Source organism: Manacus candei, unplaced genomic scaffold (assembly GCF_025592945.1).
Source record: "Manacus candei isolate 608988 ecotype Guabito, Panama unplaced genomic scaffold, ASM2559294v1 h1tg000003l, whole genome shotgun sequence".
In the NCBI taxonomy this organism is placed as follows: Eukaryota; Metazoa; Chordata; class Aves; order Passeriformes; family Pipridae; genus Manacus; species Manacus candei.
In genome coordinates, this window is record NW_026138051.1 from 21,350,806 (window position 1) to 21,372,649 (window position 21,844).

The 21,844-nt window shown below is 50.0% G+C and overlaps 1 long non-coding RNA gene across 1 annotated transcript; it reads right to left on the reverse strand.

Moving 5' to 3' along the window:
• Window positions 1–722: 722 nt before the first annotated feature.
• On the reverse strand, window positions 723–10,503 carry LOC127471735 (uncharacterized). Its single transcript, XR_007904754.1, has 3 exons — window positions 10,457–10,503; window positions 7,257–7,294; window positions 723–916 (listed from the first exon to the last, which is right to left on the reverse strand). It is a non-coding gene; the product is annotated as an uncharacterized LOC127471735 (long non-coding RNA).
• Window positions 10,504–21,844: the final 11,341 nt, after the last annotated feature.

Consider the following 21,844-nt stretch of genomic DNA (forward strand, 5'->3'; position numbering starts at 1 on the left):
GAAAGAAATGTTGGATCCAATGGTTTCTGGTCATGGGGTTTAATTCTTTTGTTTTATCCCTTTGATTCCAATCCCTTTGATTCCATGAAGTTCCAAAGATATCCCACGGTTTGTTTAATTCCATGAGGTCCCGCACATCCCAATGATGTCCCTTAAGTCCCTGGTTTCTGTAGTTTCCCAGGGAACATTTGCTTCTATGATGCAGGGCAGTGCCACGACGGCCACTTGATTCCGTGAGTTCCCCCAGTCTCCCAGCAGTCCTTTGGTTCCATGAGACCCTGCAATGTTGCAGTGGGTTGACCTTACCTGGATGCCAGGTGCCCACCAAGCTGCTCTATTGCTGCCCTTCCCAGCCAGACAGAAGAGACAGAATAAGATGGAAAATTATTTCTACCTTGAGATCAGGGACTTTACTAAAGCAAAAGCCAAAGTTGGCGCATGCATAAGTGAAGAGGAAAATAAAAAGATTTTCTCTCTACTTCCTGTCAGCAGCGATACCTGGCCACTTCATGGGAAGCAGGGCTTCACCACACAGAGAAGCCGCTCAGAAGGCATGTGTTGTAAAAAAATGGATTTTCCCCCTTTCCTGTTCCTTTCCTGAGCTCTTGTAGCTGAGCTGACGCCATATATTCTGCAATGTCCCTTTGGTCCATTTGGCTCAACTGACCTGTCTGTATCGCCTCCCATGATCCTGCCCCTGATTCAGGGGACAAAGCCGACAATGCAGATGCTGCACCAGCCCTGCTCAGCAGTTGCCAAAGCACTGGTGTGATTAACCCCTTTGTAGCTCCCAATGCAAAGCACAGCACTGTGACGCCTGCAGTGAGAAAATGAACTCCAGCTCAGACAGACCCAACACATGTGGGATTCTGAAATGTCTCAGGGTTCCTTTGGTTCCACGATGCCCCTCTCAGACCTGGCAGTAGAAAAATAAATCAAAAAATTGAGAAGAAATCATCTTAAAGTCATGCTAAGCCTGTCTTCTGCAGTCCAGAATCTATATATGTGTGACTGCAGATACTTGGGATGAGGGTAGATGCTCAGAGGAATTCATGGGTTTGATCTAGGAAACCTGTCCCAAAGTTTTCACTGCCTTTTCCTCCCTGGACATTTCCTGATGCCCGGAGGAAGCTCATGTCCAACAGCAGCTCCATCCCCCACTTCCTCCTCCTGGCTGCAGCTCTTGCACTTCTGCTTCTTCCTGGGCATCTCCCTGGCTGCCCTCCTGGGCAACGGCCTCATCCTCAGCGCCGTAGCCTGCCACCACCACCTGCACACCCCCCAGGGACTTCTTCCTGCTCCACCTCTCCCTCACACACCCGGGTTGCATCTGCACCACTCTCCCCAAAGCCATGGCCAATTCCCTCTGGAACACCAGGGGCATGTCCTACTCAGGATGAGCTTCACAGGTGTTTTTTGCTCTTCTTCTTGATCACAGCGGAGCTTGCCCTTCTCACCATCATGTCCTATGACCGCTACGTGGCCATCTGCAAAGCCCTTCACTACAGGACCCTCCTGGGCAGCAGAGCTTGTGCCCACGTGGCAGCAGCTGCCTGGGCCACTGGGAAGCGGGTCTGGCCCTGGGGCTGCAGGAGCTGCCGCCTGAGCTGATGATCTCCTGAGCAGTCCAGACATGCAGTCACTGTCCCTGTCCTCTATTGCCTCCCTTTCTTGCTGCAGGACCAGAAACGACTGTGCTGCTCTGCTGGGCTGGGGCGGGGCAGGGAGATGGGGGGACCAGGGAGGGGCTGGTCTGGGCAGTTCCAGTGACTAGAAAACCCCAATGTTCATCTGAAGTGTAGGAGTGGGCAGGGTGGGAGCATTACAGGGCTGAGGTGGCTCCAGGCTCTGGGAGTGGTAGCAGGAGCCCAGGGAGACACTGCCCCTGCTGCAATGAACTGCCTGTGTGTGTGCCAGGGAAGGACTCGTGTCTCTGAACACCCCCGTGTGTGCATCAGTCCAGCTCAGGGTTGGACACCTCTCAGAGCCCTGACACATTTCTCTGGGTGACTCCAGGAAAACCCCCGCTGTGCCAGGGAGTTACCAGATCCTTTGCTGTCACCCTCCTGGTGTCCTGTGTAATGATGAAACTAGAAAAGGTGATCATCATACCCTGGTAATTTTCTAAGAGGAGAAATGTCACTGCTGGAAAGAAGTGTCACTGCTGGAAAGAAGTGTCACTGAAGAGGTGAGAAGAGGGAACATCATTGTTTCCTTCAGTCTGTTCCACAGCAGGTTCCCCTGGAGCCCCAGGGACACCTGCGCGGAACCCAGAGGGGCAGAGAAAGGGCTGCCTTTGGCTCTTGCTGTGCTGCTCAGCTGGGCCGGGCTCCTGGCACACAGGGAAATCCTGGCAAGCGGGCAGCACTGCAGAGAGACAGCTCTGCCCAGGAGCAGCTCCTCTGCACAGCCCAGCAGGGCCGAGGGCACTGCCTGTAGGCACGAGAGAAGAGAAGAAAGGCAAAGGGAGGTTAAAGGCAGCAGAAAGATGGGAGGTGTTCAGCTGAGACACAACTTGGGGACACAACTTCACACTCCTCTGCAGAGTGAGTCTACAGGTGCAGGGCAATGTCGCTTGTGTTCCTGGAGGAATCTCCTAAAGCTACCACATCCCACAGCCTTGCACATCTGTCAGGACTCTCCCAGTTTCTCTGTTGCGCCGGAGGAGGATGTTCTCCAGGGCAGGCCTTCCCTGCAGCACCGTCAGAGGGACAGCGCAGGTGGGTTCCTTCTCCCAGGGATGGCTGCGGGGTGGGAAGGTGGGGGTGCAGCCAGGGATGCCCGGGGCTGTCCTGCAGAGCAGGGTCCCTGTGCTCCAGGGTTCTTTGTGCCAGGGTAGGGACTTTGCTGCCTGCTGGGGTCACGTCTCATCCTGCCTGGGTAGTTGCCCACCCCTCTGCAGGGAGAAGCTGTCGGTGGGTGGTGAGAACCCCAGCAGGAGCCAGGCAGGTTCTTCCTGCCGTTGCATGAGGTGTGTGTGGTCAGGGCTGTGGGAGGTCAGGGCTGCTCCCAGATCCAGATCACACCAGCACATTTCCAAGAGCACTGTCAAATGGGAAGGACAAAGCACAATTATTAGGAAGGAATGGAGCTTTTCTCAGTCAGTGTTTTCAGTTTCCTACTCCTGAGGAATCTGGGGGTTGAGAAATGGAAAAGGAGCTCCCATGTTGGACAAGTCACTGAGACTCCTGAGCTGTAACTTGGAATGCACAAGTGCTTCTGTAAGCAACTTCCTAAAGTGCTTTTGGCCTCTGCTCTGCTTTTGACAGAAGCAGCATCACTTCTGCTGGACCCATCTGTTTTTTCTTTATCTGCCCTTTTCCACCTGCAAAAAGAAAAGTTGCCCAGTCAGTGCGCTGCAAACAGGCAGGTTTCTCTCAGGCCACAGTGAGTGCACAGACATTCGGATGGAGTGGTGACAGGGAAGTCAGGAATGGATTTCTGATGTTGAGTCTACTGTTTTGAAATCAGAAAATGTGGTGTTGAAGTCATCGTTAGCCTTTGAGAGGGAAACAGGAGAAAAATCGGATAAATTTGTTGCTAAAAATGAGCTGCTTCAAACTGAGGTTGACCACCTTCAAAGTCTTGTTAAAAATTTGGATGATTATGAAACAGTCAACTCACGGATTACCCCCATCAATACTAGACAATGCCCGCAGTATAAAGGCATAAGGCCCTCCCAGTCCCTCCAGGAACCCTCAAATCCCATCCCGGTCCCACAGGACACTCCCAACTTCCCCTTAAACCCTCCGAGGCCCCCAGACTGCCTCCCAGACCCACAAAAACCCATAAGATGCCCCCAAACCCCTCCCAGTTACCTCCAGCCCTCCCAGGACCTTTCAAACCCTCTCCTAGTTGCCCCCTTCCCCTTGAGTATGCCCCCAAACTCTCTCCCAGTTCCTTCCCACATCCCCGACGATTCCCCAAAACCCCTCACAGCTGCCCCAATCTCCCCAACCTCCCTCCCAAACCCCCAAACTCCCCCAAACACCTTCCCAGTTACCCCCACGACCTCCAAGCCCTTCTCAGCCTCCCCATTCCTTCCCAAAGCCCCTCCCAGTTGCCGGCCCGTCCCCCAGGCTCGGGTGAGGAGGTACCCCAGGCTGACGGGCCCGCCCAGACAGGGGCGGTTCCAGCAGCATGTCAGGAGCCACCCCCTGCCCCGAAAGCTCCCACCCGCCCTGGAGCCACCTCAGCTGCCCCTGCAGGGGAGAAATCTAGGCCGGAGCAGAGCAGGGGGCAGGGCCGGGCTGGGACCTCGATGGACGGGGGCACTGGGGGAACAGGGGAGAGACCGGGATGGGCTGAGGGGGCACTGGGAGAGAGGGGAGACACTGGGATGGGCTGAGGGGCCACTGGGAGGGAGAGGGGAAAGTTTTTTGCCCCTTTCCTGGGCACTTGAACACCCTCTGCACCCCCGTTCCCAGCCGTGCCGGCTGTCCTTCCCCCGCAAGCCATGAACAGGTTTTGGGACTCCCTCGTGGGTCGCAGCCAATAGAACGGCTCTGCTGGAATGACATTGCCAAATTCTGCTGGGTCTCTGTCCTCGTGCCGGTGAGTCATCCGATAGAACGTCGAAACTTCCGCGGGGGCTGCCGGGAGCGGGGCGGTGATGGCGGGGGAGGGGAGGATCGGGATTGAACCCGATTGGTCCCGATCGATCCCGGCCCCAGGGTCTCCCCCCACCGCGCTGTTTTTCACGTGCGGCCCCAACGAGGCCATGGTGGTGTGGGGTGAGTTCAGGGGGTCCGGGGGCTCCTGGTGACCCCTCTGAATCTCCCCCAAGACTCTCGGGAACCGGCAAGATCCCCCCCAAGACTCCTGGGGACCCTCTGCCTTTCCCCCTTCTCCCCCAAATCTCCTGTGCATCCCCTTAACCCTTGAAAATCTCCTGGGACCACCTCAGACTCCCAGACTCCCTCCTGGGGACCCCCAAACACTTTTCAGGACTCAGGGGCCCCTCCCGACCCCCTCCTAGAGTCTTTTGGGTGTCACCAACCCTTTATGGCGGATTCCTCCGTCCAGTTTTCCACACCGGACTGCTGGGGTTCCCCCCCCCCAAGAAACTACTGGGAACTCCCCAGTGTCCCACCACGAGATTCCTGGGTCCCTCCCCCCCCCGAGCCCCCTGTGGGTGCCCCCATCCTTTCTTCCCCTCAAAAATATTCTTGGGGGTCCCCCAATCTCCTCCAGCCCCCATCCTGCCAGGGATGGATTTGGGGGGATCTCCTTCCCCTTCCCTCTGGCCCGAAGGCAAATGCCCTCCCTGTTCTTCTTCCTTCGCCCCCAGGCAGAAAAGAGAAGAGAAACAGCCAGTTGGCCCTGGCAGGTGTGGGTGTGTGCAGGCTGTGGTTGAGTGGTTGAGAAGGGAGAGGAGGGGGCTGGTGTTTGGGCCAAGTCCAGCAGGTGATGTCTTTTGTGTCTGGCAGTCCTTGGTCGGCTCCACGACCATCCAGCTGTCAGTGTTCATGACATACCCATCAGCCCTTCTCTTCTTGGCTCCTACACTTGCCAACCCTAAGCTGCTCCTAAGTTCTCTTGCTGTCAGTTCCTAAAGAGGTCTTGTCAAGTGTTACTGATTTAGAAACTAAACCCTGACATCTTTGTCTTTGCCAAAGATGTGTGTGAAAGGGCAGTGCTGTTGCAAAGCAGTGTTGAGCTTCACATTGGGTGACTTGGCAGCTTCCTCTGCATCACCCATGCACCCTGGGTTTCTTTGAAAAGTACTTTTCACTCCAAATGTGACACCACATTAGCCTGTAGGACATCCTGTCCCCAAATGGATAACTGTAAATATTAATAATTAAAAAGTGACCCCCTCCATTATTCAAGAAAAGCTTGTATCTCTGTACTAAAAGCATCCAAGGGTCACGTCCCCCAGTTTTCTATCTGACAAGGGTTTGGAGGGGCTGCTTTGTGCAGGGAACCCTTTGGGGGCCCCTTGTACATGGGTAGGGTTGCACTCTGGGGGTGTGGGGCTTTGGTTCTTTGGTTGCCAGGGGCCACTGTGAGTCACTGAGCCGGGGTGGGGACAATGGGCAGGGCTGGCTGGGACAGGCTGTGGCACCTGTGACATAAAAGGGAAGTGTCCCCGTGGGGCAGCTCTGCAGGGCCCATCAGGGGATGCGGCCCAGTGCAGCCTGTGCTGTGGGGAGCACGCACGCAGGGAGAGGCTGGGTCGGACGAGGGCCAGGGCAGCAAGGCCGCCCCAGGGAGTGGGTTCTGCCCCTGCCTGCAGGGCCCAGCCCCTGGCAGGAGCGCCTTGGGCAGGGCCCGGTGCTGCTGCTGGGGCAGGGGTGAGGACTTGCCGCCTGCCAGCTGCCTGGGCCCCTGTCCTTGCTGCGCCACATCCCCGAGGCTCCATCCCCACTCCCCCAGCCCCAACCAAGCCCTTCTCTGTGTCCTCCTGCAGGCCATGGCTTTCACAACATTCCTTTTGGTGCTTGTGCAAAGCATCATCCAGTCCCTGCAGGCGGTCGGGGAGGGGCTGCACGAGACTCAGTGAGCTTGGAGGTCTTTTCCAAGCTGAAGGACTCTTGGATTCTGTGATTGTGTGCTGGATTCAGCTGGGTCCGTGTTAGCAGCATTAGTTTCCTCCCAAAGTTTTCTCGCTGTCAGCTCTTGTGGCCTAAGGCTTGAGCTCCTTTAACTCCTTGTGCCGAGCTACTGATGGGAAAGGAGAGGCCTCTGCGAGCAGATTCCTGGTGTTCCCTGTAGAACAGTGAGGGAGAAGGTGTAGTCAAGTGGGAAGAGGAGTACTGTTTGTGTGCGGCCTCCTATGTGGCCTTGGCGCCTTTGAAGGGCTTGAAGGAGAAAAGAGCTTTGTTAAAGTGAGGAGTGAAATAGTGTGTTGTCTGTTCTCTCTGCAGGGAGAAGGTGTCGGTGGGGGAGGGGTCACAGAGTGGGGGGGAGGCCGTAAAGTGGGGGAGGGGTCACAGAGTGGTGGAGGAGCCACAGAGTGGGGGAGGGGCCATAAAGTGGGGGAAGGGTCTGAGAGTAGGGGAGGGGCCATGAAGTGGATGAGGGGCCAGAGAGTGGGGGAAGGGTCTGAGAGTGGGGGAGGGGCCATGAAGTGGAAGAGGGGTCACAGAGTGGGGTAGGGGCTACAGAATGGGGTAGGGACCACAGAATGGGGAAGGGACCATAAAGTGTTGGTGGGGCCACGGGGTGGGGAAGGTGTGACAGCCTGGACTCGGGGGGTCAGGGCACTGACCTCGGGGAGGGGGAGGGGTCAGTGCATGGGGTCAGGGTCTCACCTGATCCCGGGGCTATCGGGGCCATGGCGGGGCCGAACCTGGTGGGGACATCCAAGTTTTTCCCAAATTTCCCCTCATTTTTCCCAGTTTTTCATCCATTTCTCCCAAATTTCCCACTCTTTCCCCAATTTTCCCCCCATTTCCCCCATTTTTCCCAAATTTCCCCATTTTTCTCAATTTTTCCCCATTTTTTTCCAAATTCCTTCCATTGTTCCCAAATTTCCCCCATTTTTTCCCATTTTCCCCAAATTTCCCCCCATTTTTCCCAACTTTCCCCAATTTTTCATCCAATTTTACCCAAATTCCCCCATTTTTTTCTCAATTCACCCCATTTTTCCCAAATTTCCCCATTTTCCCCAAATTCCGCCATTTTTTCCCAATTTTTTCCTTAATTTCCCCTAATTTTTCCCAATTATCCCCCATTTTTCCTGATTTTTCACCCGTTTTCCTCAACTTTCTTACTTTTTTCCCAGTTTTCCCTCCATTTCCTCTCAAAATCCCCTATTTCCCCAAATTTCTGCCTTTTTCCCCAAAATTTCCCTCGTTTTTCCACATTTTTATCAATTTTCCCCAAATTTCCCACTTTTTTCTCAAATTTTCCCCCATTTTTCCCAATTTTTCATTCGTGTTCAACAAATTTCCCACTTTTTCCCCCAATTTTTCCCCAATTTCCCACTTTTTTCCCCCATTTCCCCCAAAATTCCTGTTTTTTTCCCCCCATTTTTTCCCACTGGGGAAATTTGGGAAATTTGGAAAACTGGGGACCCAAAAATCCAAGAAAATGTGGGGAAATGGGGGAAAAATGTGGGGAAAATCTGGAGAAAAATCTGTGAAAATGTGGGAAAAATGGGGGGGAAATCAGGAAAATGGTGAAAAATCTGGGAAAATGTGGGAAAATGGGGAAATTGCGGAAAATTCTGGGAAAAATGTGAGAAAAATCCAGGGAAATGGGGAAAACTGGGGGAAAATGTGGGAAATTCTGGGGAAAATGGGGAAAAATATGGGAAAATATGGAAACATGAGGAAAAAAAGGGGGAAAATGGGGAAAAATGTGTGAAAATCTGGGAAAATGTGGGAAAAATGGGGGGGAAATCTGGGAAAATGGGGGGAAATGGAGAAAAAATCCGTGAAAATGGGGAAAAAATTGGGAAAAAACTGGGAAAATGGGGAAAAATTGGGGAAAAAACTTGGGAAATTCTGGGGAAAATGGGAGAAAATCTGGGAAAAATGTGGAAAAAATGGGGGGGAAAGGGGAAAAAATGGGGGGAAAATGGGGAATATTCTGGGAAAATCTGGAAATATGGGGAAAAAAATCTGAGAAAAATGGGGAAAAATGTGGGAAAAATGGGGGAAAATGGGGAAAAATCTGGGAAAATGTGGGAAAATGTGGGAAAAATCATGGAAAATGGGGGGAAATTGGGAAAAAATCCGGGGAAATGTGGGAAAAAAAGGGGGGAAATTCGGGAAAATGGGGAAAATAATCAGGAAAAAATCTGGGAAAAAATGGGAAAAATGAGGAAAAATCTGGGGAAATAGGGAGAAAATCTGAGAAAATGTGGGAAAAAATTTGGGAAAATGTGGGAAAATGGGGAAAAATCGGAGAAAATGGGGGCAAAATGGGGAAAAATCTGGGGAAAATGGGGAAAAATCTGGGAAAATGTGAAAAAATTGGGAAAAACTGTGGGAAAATGGGGGAAATGAGGAGAAATCCATGAAAATGGGGGAAAATGAGGAGAAATCTGTGAAAATGGGGAAAAACTGGGAAAAAAATCTGGAAAAATGGGGAAAATAAGGAAAAATCAAGAGTAAATGGGGGAAAATATGGGAAAATGTGGGAAAATCTGGAAGAAAATCTGGAGAAAAATCTGAGAAAATGTGGGAAAAATGGGAAAAAATGTGGGAAAAATCTGGGAAAATGTGGGAAATTCTGGGAAAAGTGGAGGAAAAATCTGGGAAAAACCTGGGAAAACGGGGAAAAAATAGGGAAAAATCTGGGAAAATCTGGGAGAAATCTGGGAAAATGGGGACAAACTGGGAGGGAAATGCTGGAAATTCTGGGGAAAATGGGGGGAAATGGAGAAAAATGGGAAAAAATCCCAGAAAATGGGGAAAAATGGGGAAAGATTTAAAAATTGGGAAAAAATCTTGGGAAAATCTGGGAAAAATGGGGAAAAATCTGGGAAAATCTGGGAAAAATGAGGAAAAATCTGGGAAAATGTGGAAAAAATGGTTGAAAATCCAGGAAATGGGGAAAAATGGGGAAAGATAAAAAAAAATTTGGAAAAATGGGCCAAAATATGGGAAATTCTGGGAAAAATGCAGGAAAATGGGGGAAAAAATCTGGGCAAATCTGGGAAAAATGTGAGGAGAAAAAATGGGGGGAAATGTGGAAAAAATGGGAAAAAAAATCTGGGAAAATCTGGAGAAAAATGTGTGAAAATGTGGGAAAATCTGGGAAAAATGGGGAAAATGGGGGGAAATGTGGAAAAATGTGGGAAAAATGTGGAAAAACTGGGTTAAACTGGGAAGAACTGGGAGAAACTGGGCCAGAGGGAAAGGGATGTTGCCATGGAAATGTGAGCCCGCCCCTTCCCCACCCGGCCCAGGGCCCACGGTGGGGGGGAACTGGGTTAAACTGGGACATACTGGGAGGCACTGGGGGGGACACTGGGAGTTACTGGGAGCTACTGGAAGCTACTGGGGAGGTCACTGGGGTTACTGGGATGGACACTGGAGTTACTGGGAGCTACTGGGGGGGTCACTGGGGTTACTGGGATGGACACTGGGGTTACTGGGAGCTACTGGGGCGGTCACTGGGGTTACTGGGAGTTACTGGGAGCTACTGGGGGGCTTACTGGGAGTTACTGGGAGCTACTGGGGTGGACACTGGGGTTACTGGGAGTTACTGGGATGGACACTAGGATTACTGGGAGTTACTGGGAGCTACTGGGATAGACACTGGGGTTACTGGGAGCTACTAGGAACTACTGGGGGGGTCACTGGGGTTACTGGGGGGGTCACTGGAGATATCGGAGGCATTACTGGGGTTACTGGGAGCTACTGGGAGCCACTGGGAGTGGCCCATCCCCCTCCCTCCCCAAGGTCACCCCAAGGACACGGAGGGGGGGGAGGGTGGGAAGCCCTGCCCCCTCCCAGTCCCTCCCAGTCCCTCCCAATTCCCTCCCAGTCCCTCCCAGTACCTGAACTGGTCACACTGGGAGCGGCTCCAGGTCCCCCCTCCAGTTTGGGTCCCTGGGGCTATTTTTGGGACCCGGTGATGTCACTGGGGGGGAGGGGCCTCGAGGGGGCGGCCCCTCCCCTCTCCCTTCCCAGTACAGACCAGTAAGGGACCAGTAATGGCCCCAGTGGGGGGGGGAGGGGAAGGAGGGAACACTGAGGGTGGGGATGGAGCAGGATGGTCCTTGAGCGTGGGGGAAGGGCAGGAGGTTCCCTGAGGGTGGGGGAAGGGCAGGACCGTCCCTGAGGGTGGGGGAGGGGTAGGTGGGTCCCTGAGGGTGGGGGAGGGGCAGGAGGGACCCCGAGGTGGGGGGAGGGGCAGGAGGGTCCTGAGGATTGGGGAGGGGCAGGGAGGGACCCCGAAAGTGAAGGAGGGGCCCTGAGGGTCCCTGAGGGTGGGGGAAGGGTAGGAAGTTCCCCGAGGGTGGGGGAGGGGCAGGAGAGTCTCTGAGGTTGGGGGAGGGGTCCTGAGGGCCCCTGAAGGTGGGGGAGGGGTAGGGAGGGCTCCTGAGAATGGGGGAGGGGTAGCAGGTTCACTGGGGGGAGGGGAAGGAAGGGTCCCTGAGGTTGGGGGAGGGGTCCTGAGGGCCCCTGAAGGTGGGGGAGGGGTAGGGAGGGCTCCTGAGAATGGGGGAGGGGTAGCAGGTTCACTGGGGGGAGGGGAAGGAAGGGTCCCTGAGGGTGGGAGAGGGACAGGAGGGACCCTGAGGGTTGGGGAGGTGCAGGAAGGGGGGGGAGGGGCTTTGGGGGGGCCCTTAAAGGTGGGGGGAGGGGCTGAAAGTGGGTCCATCATTGGGAGGGGACACGCCCACCCAAAACCCAGTAAGTCCCAGTTGAGCTCCCAGTTCAGGGAGGGGGAGAGGATGCAAAAGACACGCCCACTTGCAGAGGCTATGGCCACCTTGGGATGGGACACGCCCACCAGGGAGAGACCACGCCCACCTAAAGAAGGGACACGCCCACCCCAAAACCACTAAGTCCCAGCGGAGTTCTGCCTTAACTGGTCCTTACTGGTCCCACCACCCGATTCCGCGTTCCAGTGACCCGTACTGGTCCATACTGGTTTATACTGGTCTATCCTGGTTTATACTGGTCTGTACTGGTCTGACCTTGATGGAGATGCTGAAGTGCTCCCAACCCCCTTAACTGGTCCTTACTGGTCCCACCACCCCATTCCGTGTTCCAGTGACCCGTACTGTTTTATATTGGGCTATACTGGTCCATACTGGTTTATACTAATCTATACTGGTCTATACTGGTCTGTACTGGTCTGATGTTGACGGAGATGCTGAAGTGCCCCCAAGCCCCTTAACTGGTCCTTACTGGTCCCACCGCCCCATTCCCCATTCCAGCCACCTGTACTGGTCCATACTGGTTTATACCGGTTTATACTGGCCCATACTGGTCTATACGGGTCTATACTGGTTTATACTGGTCTGACCTTGATGGAGATGCTGAAGTGCCCCCAACCCCCTTAACTGGTCCTTACTGGTCCCACTGCCCCATTCCCCATTCCAATGACCCGTACCGGTCTGTACTGGTTTATACTGGTCTATACCGGTCTATACCAGTCCATACTGGTCTATACTGGTTTATACTGGTCTGTACTGGTCTGACCTTGACGGAGATGATGAAGCGCCCCCAACCCCCTTAACTGGTCCTTACTGATCCCACCACCCCATTCCCTGTTTCAGTGACCCGTACTGGTTTATATCGGTTTATACTGCTCTACCCTGGTTTATACTGGTCTATACTGGTCCATACTGGTTTGTACCGGTCTGTACTGGTCTGACCTTGATGGAGATGCTGAAGTGCCCCCAACCCCCTTAACTGGTCCTTACTGGTCCCACCACCCTGCTCCCCATTCCATTGACCCATACTGGGTCGTGGTGGCAAGAACCCCAGCAGGAGCCAGGTGGGGTCTTCCTGCCATTGGATGAGTGCTCTGGGAGGTCAGGGCTGCTCACAGATCCAGATCACACCAGCACATTTCCAAGAGCACTGTCAAATGGGAAGGACAAAGCACAATTATTAGGAAGGAATGGAGCTTTTGTCAGTCAGTGTTTCCAGTTTCCTACTCCTGAGGAATCTGGGGGTTGAGAAATGGAAAAGAAACTCTCATGTTGGACAAGTCACTGAGACTCCTGAGCTGTAATTTGGAATGCACAAGTGCTTCTGTAAGCAACTTCCTAAAGTGCTTTCGGTCTCTGCTCTGCTTTTGACAGAAGCAACATCACTTCTGCTGGACCCATCTGTTTTTTCTTTATCTGCCCTTTTCCACCTGCCTGAGGTTTCTCTCAGATCAAAGTGAGAGCACAGACATTTGGATGGAGTGCTGACAGGGAAGTCATGAATGGATTTCTGATGTTGAATCTACTGTTTTGAAATCAGAAAATGTGGTGCTGAAGTCATCGTTAGCCTTTGAGAGGGAAACAGGAGAAAAATCGGATAAACTTGTTGCTAAAAATGAGCTGCTTCAAACTGAGGTTGACCACCTTCAAAGTCTTGTTGCACCAGAGTGCAGAGAGAAAACTGTTGCTAAAACAACAGGCTCCTGGTTTGGTCAGGCAACTTCATAAACCAGTGTCTTACCCTGGCATTGAGACTTGGGAAACCGCAGAGAACCCTGATTCTAAGTCTCAGGAGAGAAAGAAACAAGGAGAATTTGAAGTTCAACTGATGTTTCTAGAGTCTCCCAGCTTTCCTCACATTAATGAAAATAGACTGAGTGATCCCTGTGATAATGAACAAAGGGAAGATTATTCTTCACTTCCCTCAATTTCCTTTGTGCCTGATACTGAATCCACTAAAAAACCTTGGATTCAAAAAGAGAACCCGACCCAGAAAACAACTCAATTCATTCTGATTCAAGTGGTTAAAGAGCAGAAGCATTATGGCGATAAACCTGGACAAATTAAAAGCTAACCAGTGAAATCCTATCAATATATCACATACCTTGGGATTCCACTTTGTTCTCATCAACAGTTAATACAATTTCCAATGGATATGGGGACAAAATGTTGGCAGCAAAATGCCAAAGATGGGATTAAAACCCAGACGAAAAAGAATTAAAATCCCTGGAGAAAAAGAAGAAACCAGTCTTCAACCAAGAGCTTCACCCTGTTACTGTTTTGTTGATATTACCTTTTTGCTTTTTATTCTAATAATCATATTGTATGTTAAAATTTGGATGATTATGAAACAGTCAGCTCACTGATTACCCCCATCAATACTAGACGATGCCCACAGTAGACACCCGTCCCAGCCCCTCCAGGAGCCCTCAAATCCCATCCTGGTCCCACAGGACACTCCCAACTTCCCCTCAAACACTCCGAGGCCCCCAGATTGACTCCCAGATCCAGAAAACTCTTGCTGCCTGCCCATGGAGTGCCCAGTGTGGCCCACCAACTGCACCACAAAGCCAAAGCTTCCAGGCTTTCTTTCCTAGGAATTAGGGCTGTTGTTTCCTGTTTTCAGCCATGCCTCCCAACTGATAGCCCAACTCCCAAACTGCTAGCATGCCTGTTGATACAGAATTGTTAAAATAAACCTTGCCAGTATATGTTTTCAGACACCGATTATTTAGTGTCGTTTCACTTTAATGTGCCCCAAGGGAATTATTAATAAAAACCTGAGTTACCCCCTCTCCCCTTTTCCTGGGGCGGGTTGTAACACCAATCAGCACTGACTCCGCCCAGTAGGCATAGCAAAGGAAGTTTCCTTTTGGTTTAGGGTTTAGTGTTAGGGTTAGGGTTAGGGTTAGGGTTTAGGGTTAGGGTTAGGGTTAGGGTTAGGGTTAGGGTTAGGGTTAGGGTTAGGGTTAGGGGTATGGGTAAGGGTTAGGAAGAATTTGTCTCAGTGCGCGATCTAACAATCGCGGTTTTAGCCCATTCTGGACACGCAGCGGTGCCCAATAAGCCCCTCTCGGGCTATAAGCCCGATTCATTGCCCACCGCTGTCAGAATCTTTTGCTTTTTCTCTTGGGTCTCTGCTTTTGCTGTTGCTGTTCTGTTGCATGTCTGGCAGAATACCCACCGTCGTCCAGTATGTACTCTGCTTCTATAGAGCACTGTCCCCTAACCCCAACATTAAAAGAGAGACTGGAAGTTATTGGCAAAATCACTCGCCAGATGGCTCGACCACAAGGGTCACCAGCTTGCCGAGGACACCAGCATAGAGCAGTGGCAAGCCATAGGCTACAGTCTCTGGCGGGACAGCGATAAGGGGGACCGTATAGCTAAAGAGGTGCTCATCGCATGGAGATTAGTTCTGATGGTGCTACAGCACCAGATGATGAACAAGAATATCAGCCTCCCCAAGACAGACATTGAGCGGACAGAGAGGGACACTGAGAAGACAGAGACGGACACTGAGCAGACAGACACACAAGATGGCGAGAGGGGGAAGAAACCATCGTGCCGAATTCAAAATGGCGTCGAGGAGGAGGGACCCAGGGACCACGCGGAGAAAAGGTGGGAAGGGACACCGCGAGAAAAATCAGCGCAGGAAAGGAGGAGGCGGGCTCCCTTAGCACCACCCTCCAGACCGCCTCCGTGTCCACCTGATTACATCAGAGATCCCTCCCCCGGCATGCCCACGAGCACACCCACTTCCTCCAGCCCTGCCTCTTCCCCGGATACATCACCTTCAAGGGGCGGAAGGGTGGCAAAGGACAGGGTCAAGGCGAAGGTCAGGGCCTCCTTCCGGCAAGATGGCTGTGCCCATAGGCCTCACACCACTGAGGCCTACCCCGCCTGCCGCCACCCTGAACCGGACATAGACTTAATGCAGCACTCCCCTGAATGGCAGCTTAAGCTACCAGATATCTGGAGAGCCTTCAGGGAGGAGGCTGCTAGCGCTAAAGACGCGGAATTCCTAAAAGCATTTCCCATCTATGTAGAGGAAGGAAGGGCCCCAGAGTGGTTGATTCTAAGTCTGAGGAGAGACAGAAACCAGGAGACTTTGAAGTTCAACTGATGTTTCTACAGTCTCTCAGCTTTCCTCACATTAATGAAAATTGGCTCATTGAGCATAATGAGGATGCAGCTTCTGCTATGGGGAATTCTAAGCATTCTGGGGTCAGTAAGACAACCTGGTAAGTAACACTTGAGTGAATGGGGGGTTGTCTTGGGGACTTGTTTCCCTTCTCTTTTCTGTCTCTCGGTTTCTCATTTTGTTTGCTACTTTCTTTGGAATAAATGTTGTTTTGTTCAGCTTTCAACTGTGTACTGGTTTCAGTTTTGGCAATCTCCCTGCTGCCACGGTCCAGGGGGATGGGAAATAGGACTGAGCACTGCAATAACGGTTCTTGGCACAGTTGAGGGTTCGTGCAGCAATGCCACTTTATTCAGGGACAACAGGGGTTTAAATAAGGGGTTTAAAGTCTGAGGGGAGGATTCTGAACTGGGGAGGAGCATGGGACTGACAACTCAGGGAAAAGTGTGATAGGGAGACAGGGAAAAGGTGGGTGGAACTTCGGAGTTCCTCTTTACCTCTTTACTCCTGACGGGGTACTGCGATCCCCCTACACCGCTGACTCTGATGTTAGTGGTCTGGGCTGGCCAGCCGTATGGCCAGTCCTTGGAGGCAATTATGGTGACATCCGCCCCCATGTTGAGTAACCCTTCCACCTTGACTTTCTGAGGGTGCCTCGGTTGAGAAAAGTAGATGAGACATGTTAGAAGAGGGCGAGAGGTCTTCACCGAGGTTGTCCAGTGGACTTCCCTCAGTGATCCCTCCCTCCGCTCCTCATCTGGGGACACCACGCAGAGCAGCTCGTCGGTGGAGACCATCTTCGCCACGGGGAAGCGGTCCTCCAACTGCACGGGAGGGAGATGCACCGTTAGGCATATAGCTATATTTGTGTTCGTCAGTCCCGTCAGGAGAGTAGGCACTACAATTATTCCCTTAGCCACTGCTGAAAAGTGCGATATCATCAGGTAAGTCTTATGTGGATCGACCGGGGCAGATGGTCTAACCCTGGCCTGCTCATAGGAGCTTAGGTGAGTAGACGGATGAGTAACGGAAAGGATTATCCAATTTAGGGGAACACGCTGGTTTTTAACTGAGATAGGGTCTGCTGAATTTAAAGGATCACACTGAACGGGAATGAGGTCTGACGGAGGCTCTTGGGTAATGGGGTAGCTGGGCGCGGTGTTGGGTGCAGGATGGAGCAGAGAGCAGGGGTTATTTGTGTCGTCGCGCCCCCCTGGGCGCTCTGCTCCCCGTTTCCCTGATGTTCACAGGAGCAAGGGCGAAGATCGGGCAAAGATTGGAAGGTTACCCTTTTCCTCAGCTCTGGGGACCTCCTGGGGGGAAGGGGCTCACCATTGATATTGGTCATTGACCTACAACTAGAAGACCAATGGCGGCCCTTCCCACACCTCCGACATAGGGTCTTAGGTAAATTTGGTTTGGGGACTAACTTAGGACAATGTTTTTTGAAGTGTCCCTTTTCACCACAATTGAAACATGATTGGGGACCCATGAAAGTGGTAGCCAATAGACACGCTTTATGGGAATTGGAACCTATATTTTTACAAGTGCCTATCATTTCGAGTAGGGAGGGATCCTTTAACATCTTCAAAGCTTTCTGACAGTCCTCATTCGCCCTTTTGAGAACCAATTTATTGAATAAAATTTCCTGGCTCTCTTTTCGGTGGACCTGCCTGCTGATTGCCTCTTTTAGCCTGGTTATGAATTCTACAAAAGGTTCTTTTGGGCCTTGGTTAATAAGTGTGAAAGAAGGCGTCTGCACATAGGCATCTGTCACCCTTTTCACGACCTCTAATGCCAATTCTTTAGTCGCTTCTAAAAATTTGGGGTCAATTCGAGCTTGATCCCCCCTACTCGAATAGTTCCCCTCCCCATAGAGCATGTCTATTGCCTGCTGAATTGGGATTCCCCTTCTTTCCATTTTGTCATTGACATATGCAGTGATTAATTTTTTCCACTCTGCCTCAAATACTGAGGACTGTACTGTTGTAAAGAGTCCTCCTATCACTGCTCTTATGTTGTAACGTATCAGCTTATAGGCCAGGAAGAAGGATTCTAGCAACTCGATGGTGAAGGATGCCCCCAACCCATACTCGACGATGGCCTTTTTCATATCTTGTAGCATGGGGTACGATATTGGTCGCCACTTGTCGTGACGAGGGAAGAATGAGACGCTCAATATGAGAATCAGCAAGCTTCGTTTATTGATCATTGCTAACAGTTTAATATATGCTTTATAATTAGTTCATACATATTGCAAAAGCTAAGCTCATTATTGGTTCTGCTTAAATGTTGATCTCACCTCTTACTCATTTCTTTGTTGACACAGGTGGTACTCAGTTGCTTTTTGTTTTGCTAATCACAATGTCCTGTTTACCAGCCAGCTAACAGGGTACAAGGGCACTGTAACCTCGCTATCTAAGATGTTCCCACGGCCTAGGCAAGCCGTGTTCTATAGCCAATTCCCTACAAATACCCCCCTTTTTTTATTCTGGGCTAATAATGTTTTCTCTGTTATAGCACTTACACATTTAACAATACAAGAAAAAGCAATATGAACTATTACTAAAATTACAACAATTGTCAACAACCATTGTAGGTTTTTCTTTAACAAAACTTAAAACCCATTCAGACATAGAACCAAAATTAGATTGAAGCCACAAGGCTATAGGACTAGTTGTTACTGTTACTTTCTTTGTGTGTTCTACTGTTTCACTCAGGCTCTACAGTTCTTTTGTGTACAGGCTAGGCAGTTTGTGCCAGCTGGACAAGTCGTGGTTTTGATAAACACTTAATCTAGATTGAAATAATCTCAACATAAAACAGGTTTGAGTCCCATTACCACTTGTGTTATGTATATACAGTGATCCCATTAAATCTAACTCTTGGGGATCTTTTGCCAGAGTAAGACCTCGAGGGTTAGTACTAAAATAGACAGTACAAGCACGACGACAATCCGGACAAGAGACAACAACTGAGCGAGCAATAGAATGAATTAAGCTAAATCGACATCTGAAGGCTTCTGTATGCTGTGCTCTCAGTTTCTCACCAGTGCCCTCCTCCTTGCTCTCAGCCCTGTCACAAAACTCAGGCAACATGGCCGAGGTGGGTGCTGAGGCCAGGCTGAAGGATGAACTGACATGCCCCGTCTGGCTGGACATTTACAGGAACCCTATGTCTCTGGGGTGCGGTCACAGCTTCTGCAAGGAGTGCATGCATACAGAAGGAACAGAAATATGCCAGCAGGGCCCTTCCCAGTGCCCACTCTGCCTTTACCCCACAGGCCCCCGTTCAGCCATGAAGACTTGCCTGACCCGCAAGGTCTCCCTGTGCCAAGCCCACCTGAGTAAGCATAGCACAAAGAACACTCAGAAAAAACTACGTCCTGGTGGGGCTCTGTGGTGCCCAGGTTTTGGCTGAGAGAAAATCCCCCAGTACAGTAAACTGCTGGAATGCTACTGTGAGAAGGACAAGGTCCACACCTGCACACTGCGCTCCGCCCCCAGCTCCCACAGGGACCACAAGACCATCAGCTTAAAGGAGGCTTTTGGCCAAGCACAGCGTGTTTTTCTCAAAACTGTAAAAGAGGTAAAAAACTATGAAACTGCACTGGATCGAAGCATAGGAAACTTGCTGGAACAATCCTCTGCAAAGGAGTTCTTCGGAGTACAAACAACGCTTGAAAATTAAGACTTGGCATAACTGGTTGAGAAATGACTGCTTTTTGTGTACATGAACCCTAAATATTTCCAGGGTACTTTTCACTGCACCGTGTCAGGAGCAACTACTAGGCCAAAGAATTGTAGACTCTTTCTGGTTTCAGCGTCCAACACACCCAGCTAATCCTCAGTGGTTACAGCTAGCAGAAATATCATCTATATAATGACAACAAAGACAGTCAGAAAATTGCATTGGAAACATAAACCACTGACAAATTATAGAAAAGCCTTTCATTCTATGGGAGAGGGTTTTCTATGGATAACACTCATAAGGTTCTGCACGAATAATAGATGGAACTAAAAATGCACATTTTTTCTCTATCACTGGGATCTAACTGGATTGTGAGAAGATAACCTGTCAAATCAATAATAACAATGGGTTATTCAGCAGAAAGCACAGAAGGGGTCAGTAAGCCAATGCTTACTAACCATGATTGCACCAACCTGTCTGAGATCATGCAAAGGTTTTCATTTCATAGATTTTTTCTTTATCACAAACACAGGGGTAATTAAAGGATTCTGAGATGGTTCAATGTAATCAGAATCAAGCTGCCTTCTGACAAGCTGTTGCAGGGCCAACAGCTGTTCTGTAGGTAGGAGCCATTGTTTAAGTCACACAGGATCTGTATGTTCTATCCAAGCAGTACCTCCTAATATCACAACCTTAACTCTAGGAATGACTATAGAAGTTTGTTTGTTTGTTTGTTTGTTTGGACAATTAACAGCAGGCTTTGAGCATCACAAAGAATACACGTTGCCTTACAACCCTAAACATTCACTAGTCAAATTATGCAAGCAATACATCTGGTATAAAACAAGGATTAATCACAATTAGTGAGGCTATTTTGCTGAGAACACAGCTACAATGGGTAGGGCATGTTTTAAGGAGGAGAGACTAGCCGTTTGACAATAAATATTACTACCAACTGTTGCACGGGAGGGGTTTTGAAGACAATATATAAGGATTCTTTAAAACAACACTTCAGCTCTGGTCACACTGATCAACATAATTGGTCTGCTCTGGCCTCCAGCCAGGAGGCCTGAAGACACACTATCCACAACACTACAGATGTTTTTGAGAAGGCACGCAGGATGGCCTTGACAGTCTGCCCCTGCAACGAGCTGAGCAAACAAGGTAGCAACATCGACAACTCCTGATTTAAATCCTGGAAAACACAGAAAAGCTCAAAACGACTCTCACTACTGCCATAGCAGATGCAAATGCAATTATTTGATGGTCTAAGGACCTCACCCTGGCACAAGCCTGCATTGTCTCTAGCTAGTTATGTAACTAGCAACTTCTGTATCTGTCACAAAACTTGTTTCTCTACAGCATCTTGCAGCTTTTCCACGAATTGTAAGAATGGTTCCCGGGCACCTGGATGCATAGTGGTGTATTTTGTTTCGGGCTCTGCCAACCTTGCAGTCTGCACTAATGTTTGCCGGCTTATGATTTTTACTTGCTCCAAAACTAGTGGTCTCCTGCGCAGCTTACCCAGCTAAGGAACAACAGCAGTGGAAAAACTCCACCTGAGACTTAACTTGCATAAATTTCATACAAGGCTGTAATAGAATATTAAATTTTTGTAAGAACTTCTTATTTAACTTCAGTTCAGATCATACAGCTAGCCGGACAGGGTTAGTCTAGAAATAACTAAAACCTCATCACTCATGGGGGGAATTTGAAGAGTTCATATACCATTCAGAATAAGGATTCACTATGGTTCAACAGAATCATGTTACACATCTCTAAAATCTTAACACCGGCAGAAGGTATTTTTAAGTTTACACAGTCACACATTCATGTAGCTTTTCTCTTTCACACCACATTCAGGTGGCCACCTCAAACATGCTCCTCAATCACACACATTTTCATGTAGTCATTGGCTGTGCACTTCTTATCAGTTTCATAATTCAAAGGAAATTTATGGCATAGCCGTCATCAGCAATCTGCAAATCCTGCATAACTCTCTTCGTAAAAGACAGATACAGCAAGAAAGAACAGAATATTATCTTGGAAATCTTCAACCCTTCTCATAGAGCAATGATATTCTGTCATAAAGGCAATAAAACTACTTTTGCAGGGGTTAAGACTATGTCCCCTTCTGTCTCATTGTTCCGTCTCCAAATCTTCTACCTGCACCCTGCCCCTGGGGGAAACAGCCAAATTTCATGTAAGAGATGCGAAATAGCAAGCTATAGGAAATTCTTAATAACCTTCTGTAATATGCAAAAGGCTAAGCACGGATGTTACATTATTTCTAATCTTGCTTCAAAGGATTTTTCGTCAGTCTCCCTTTCTGTTTTTGAAGAAAACATTTGAGAATGCCATGAGCACGCTGCATGCGTAACACCTCTTGCTGTAAAAACAATGCAATCTTATCTGATTTATAAGTTGGGATATTGTTAATTTTAAGTTGTTTTTTCTCTTTTCCCTTTTTTCTGTGTTTTATCGTCTTTGCCTCCCCCACGCCCCTCATTGCCGAAGGACGAAGGAGGGGGAGGAGGGACCGGGCTCACCCAAAGAAAATCAGCAGAAGGAACTTAACTTAATCACAGGGTCTGCTTAAGAAAAGACAAAAACATAGGAGAGGGAGAGAACAGCTGCAAACAGTTTCAGAGAGGGGGTGATTGGTC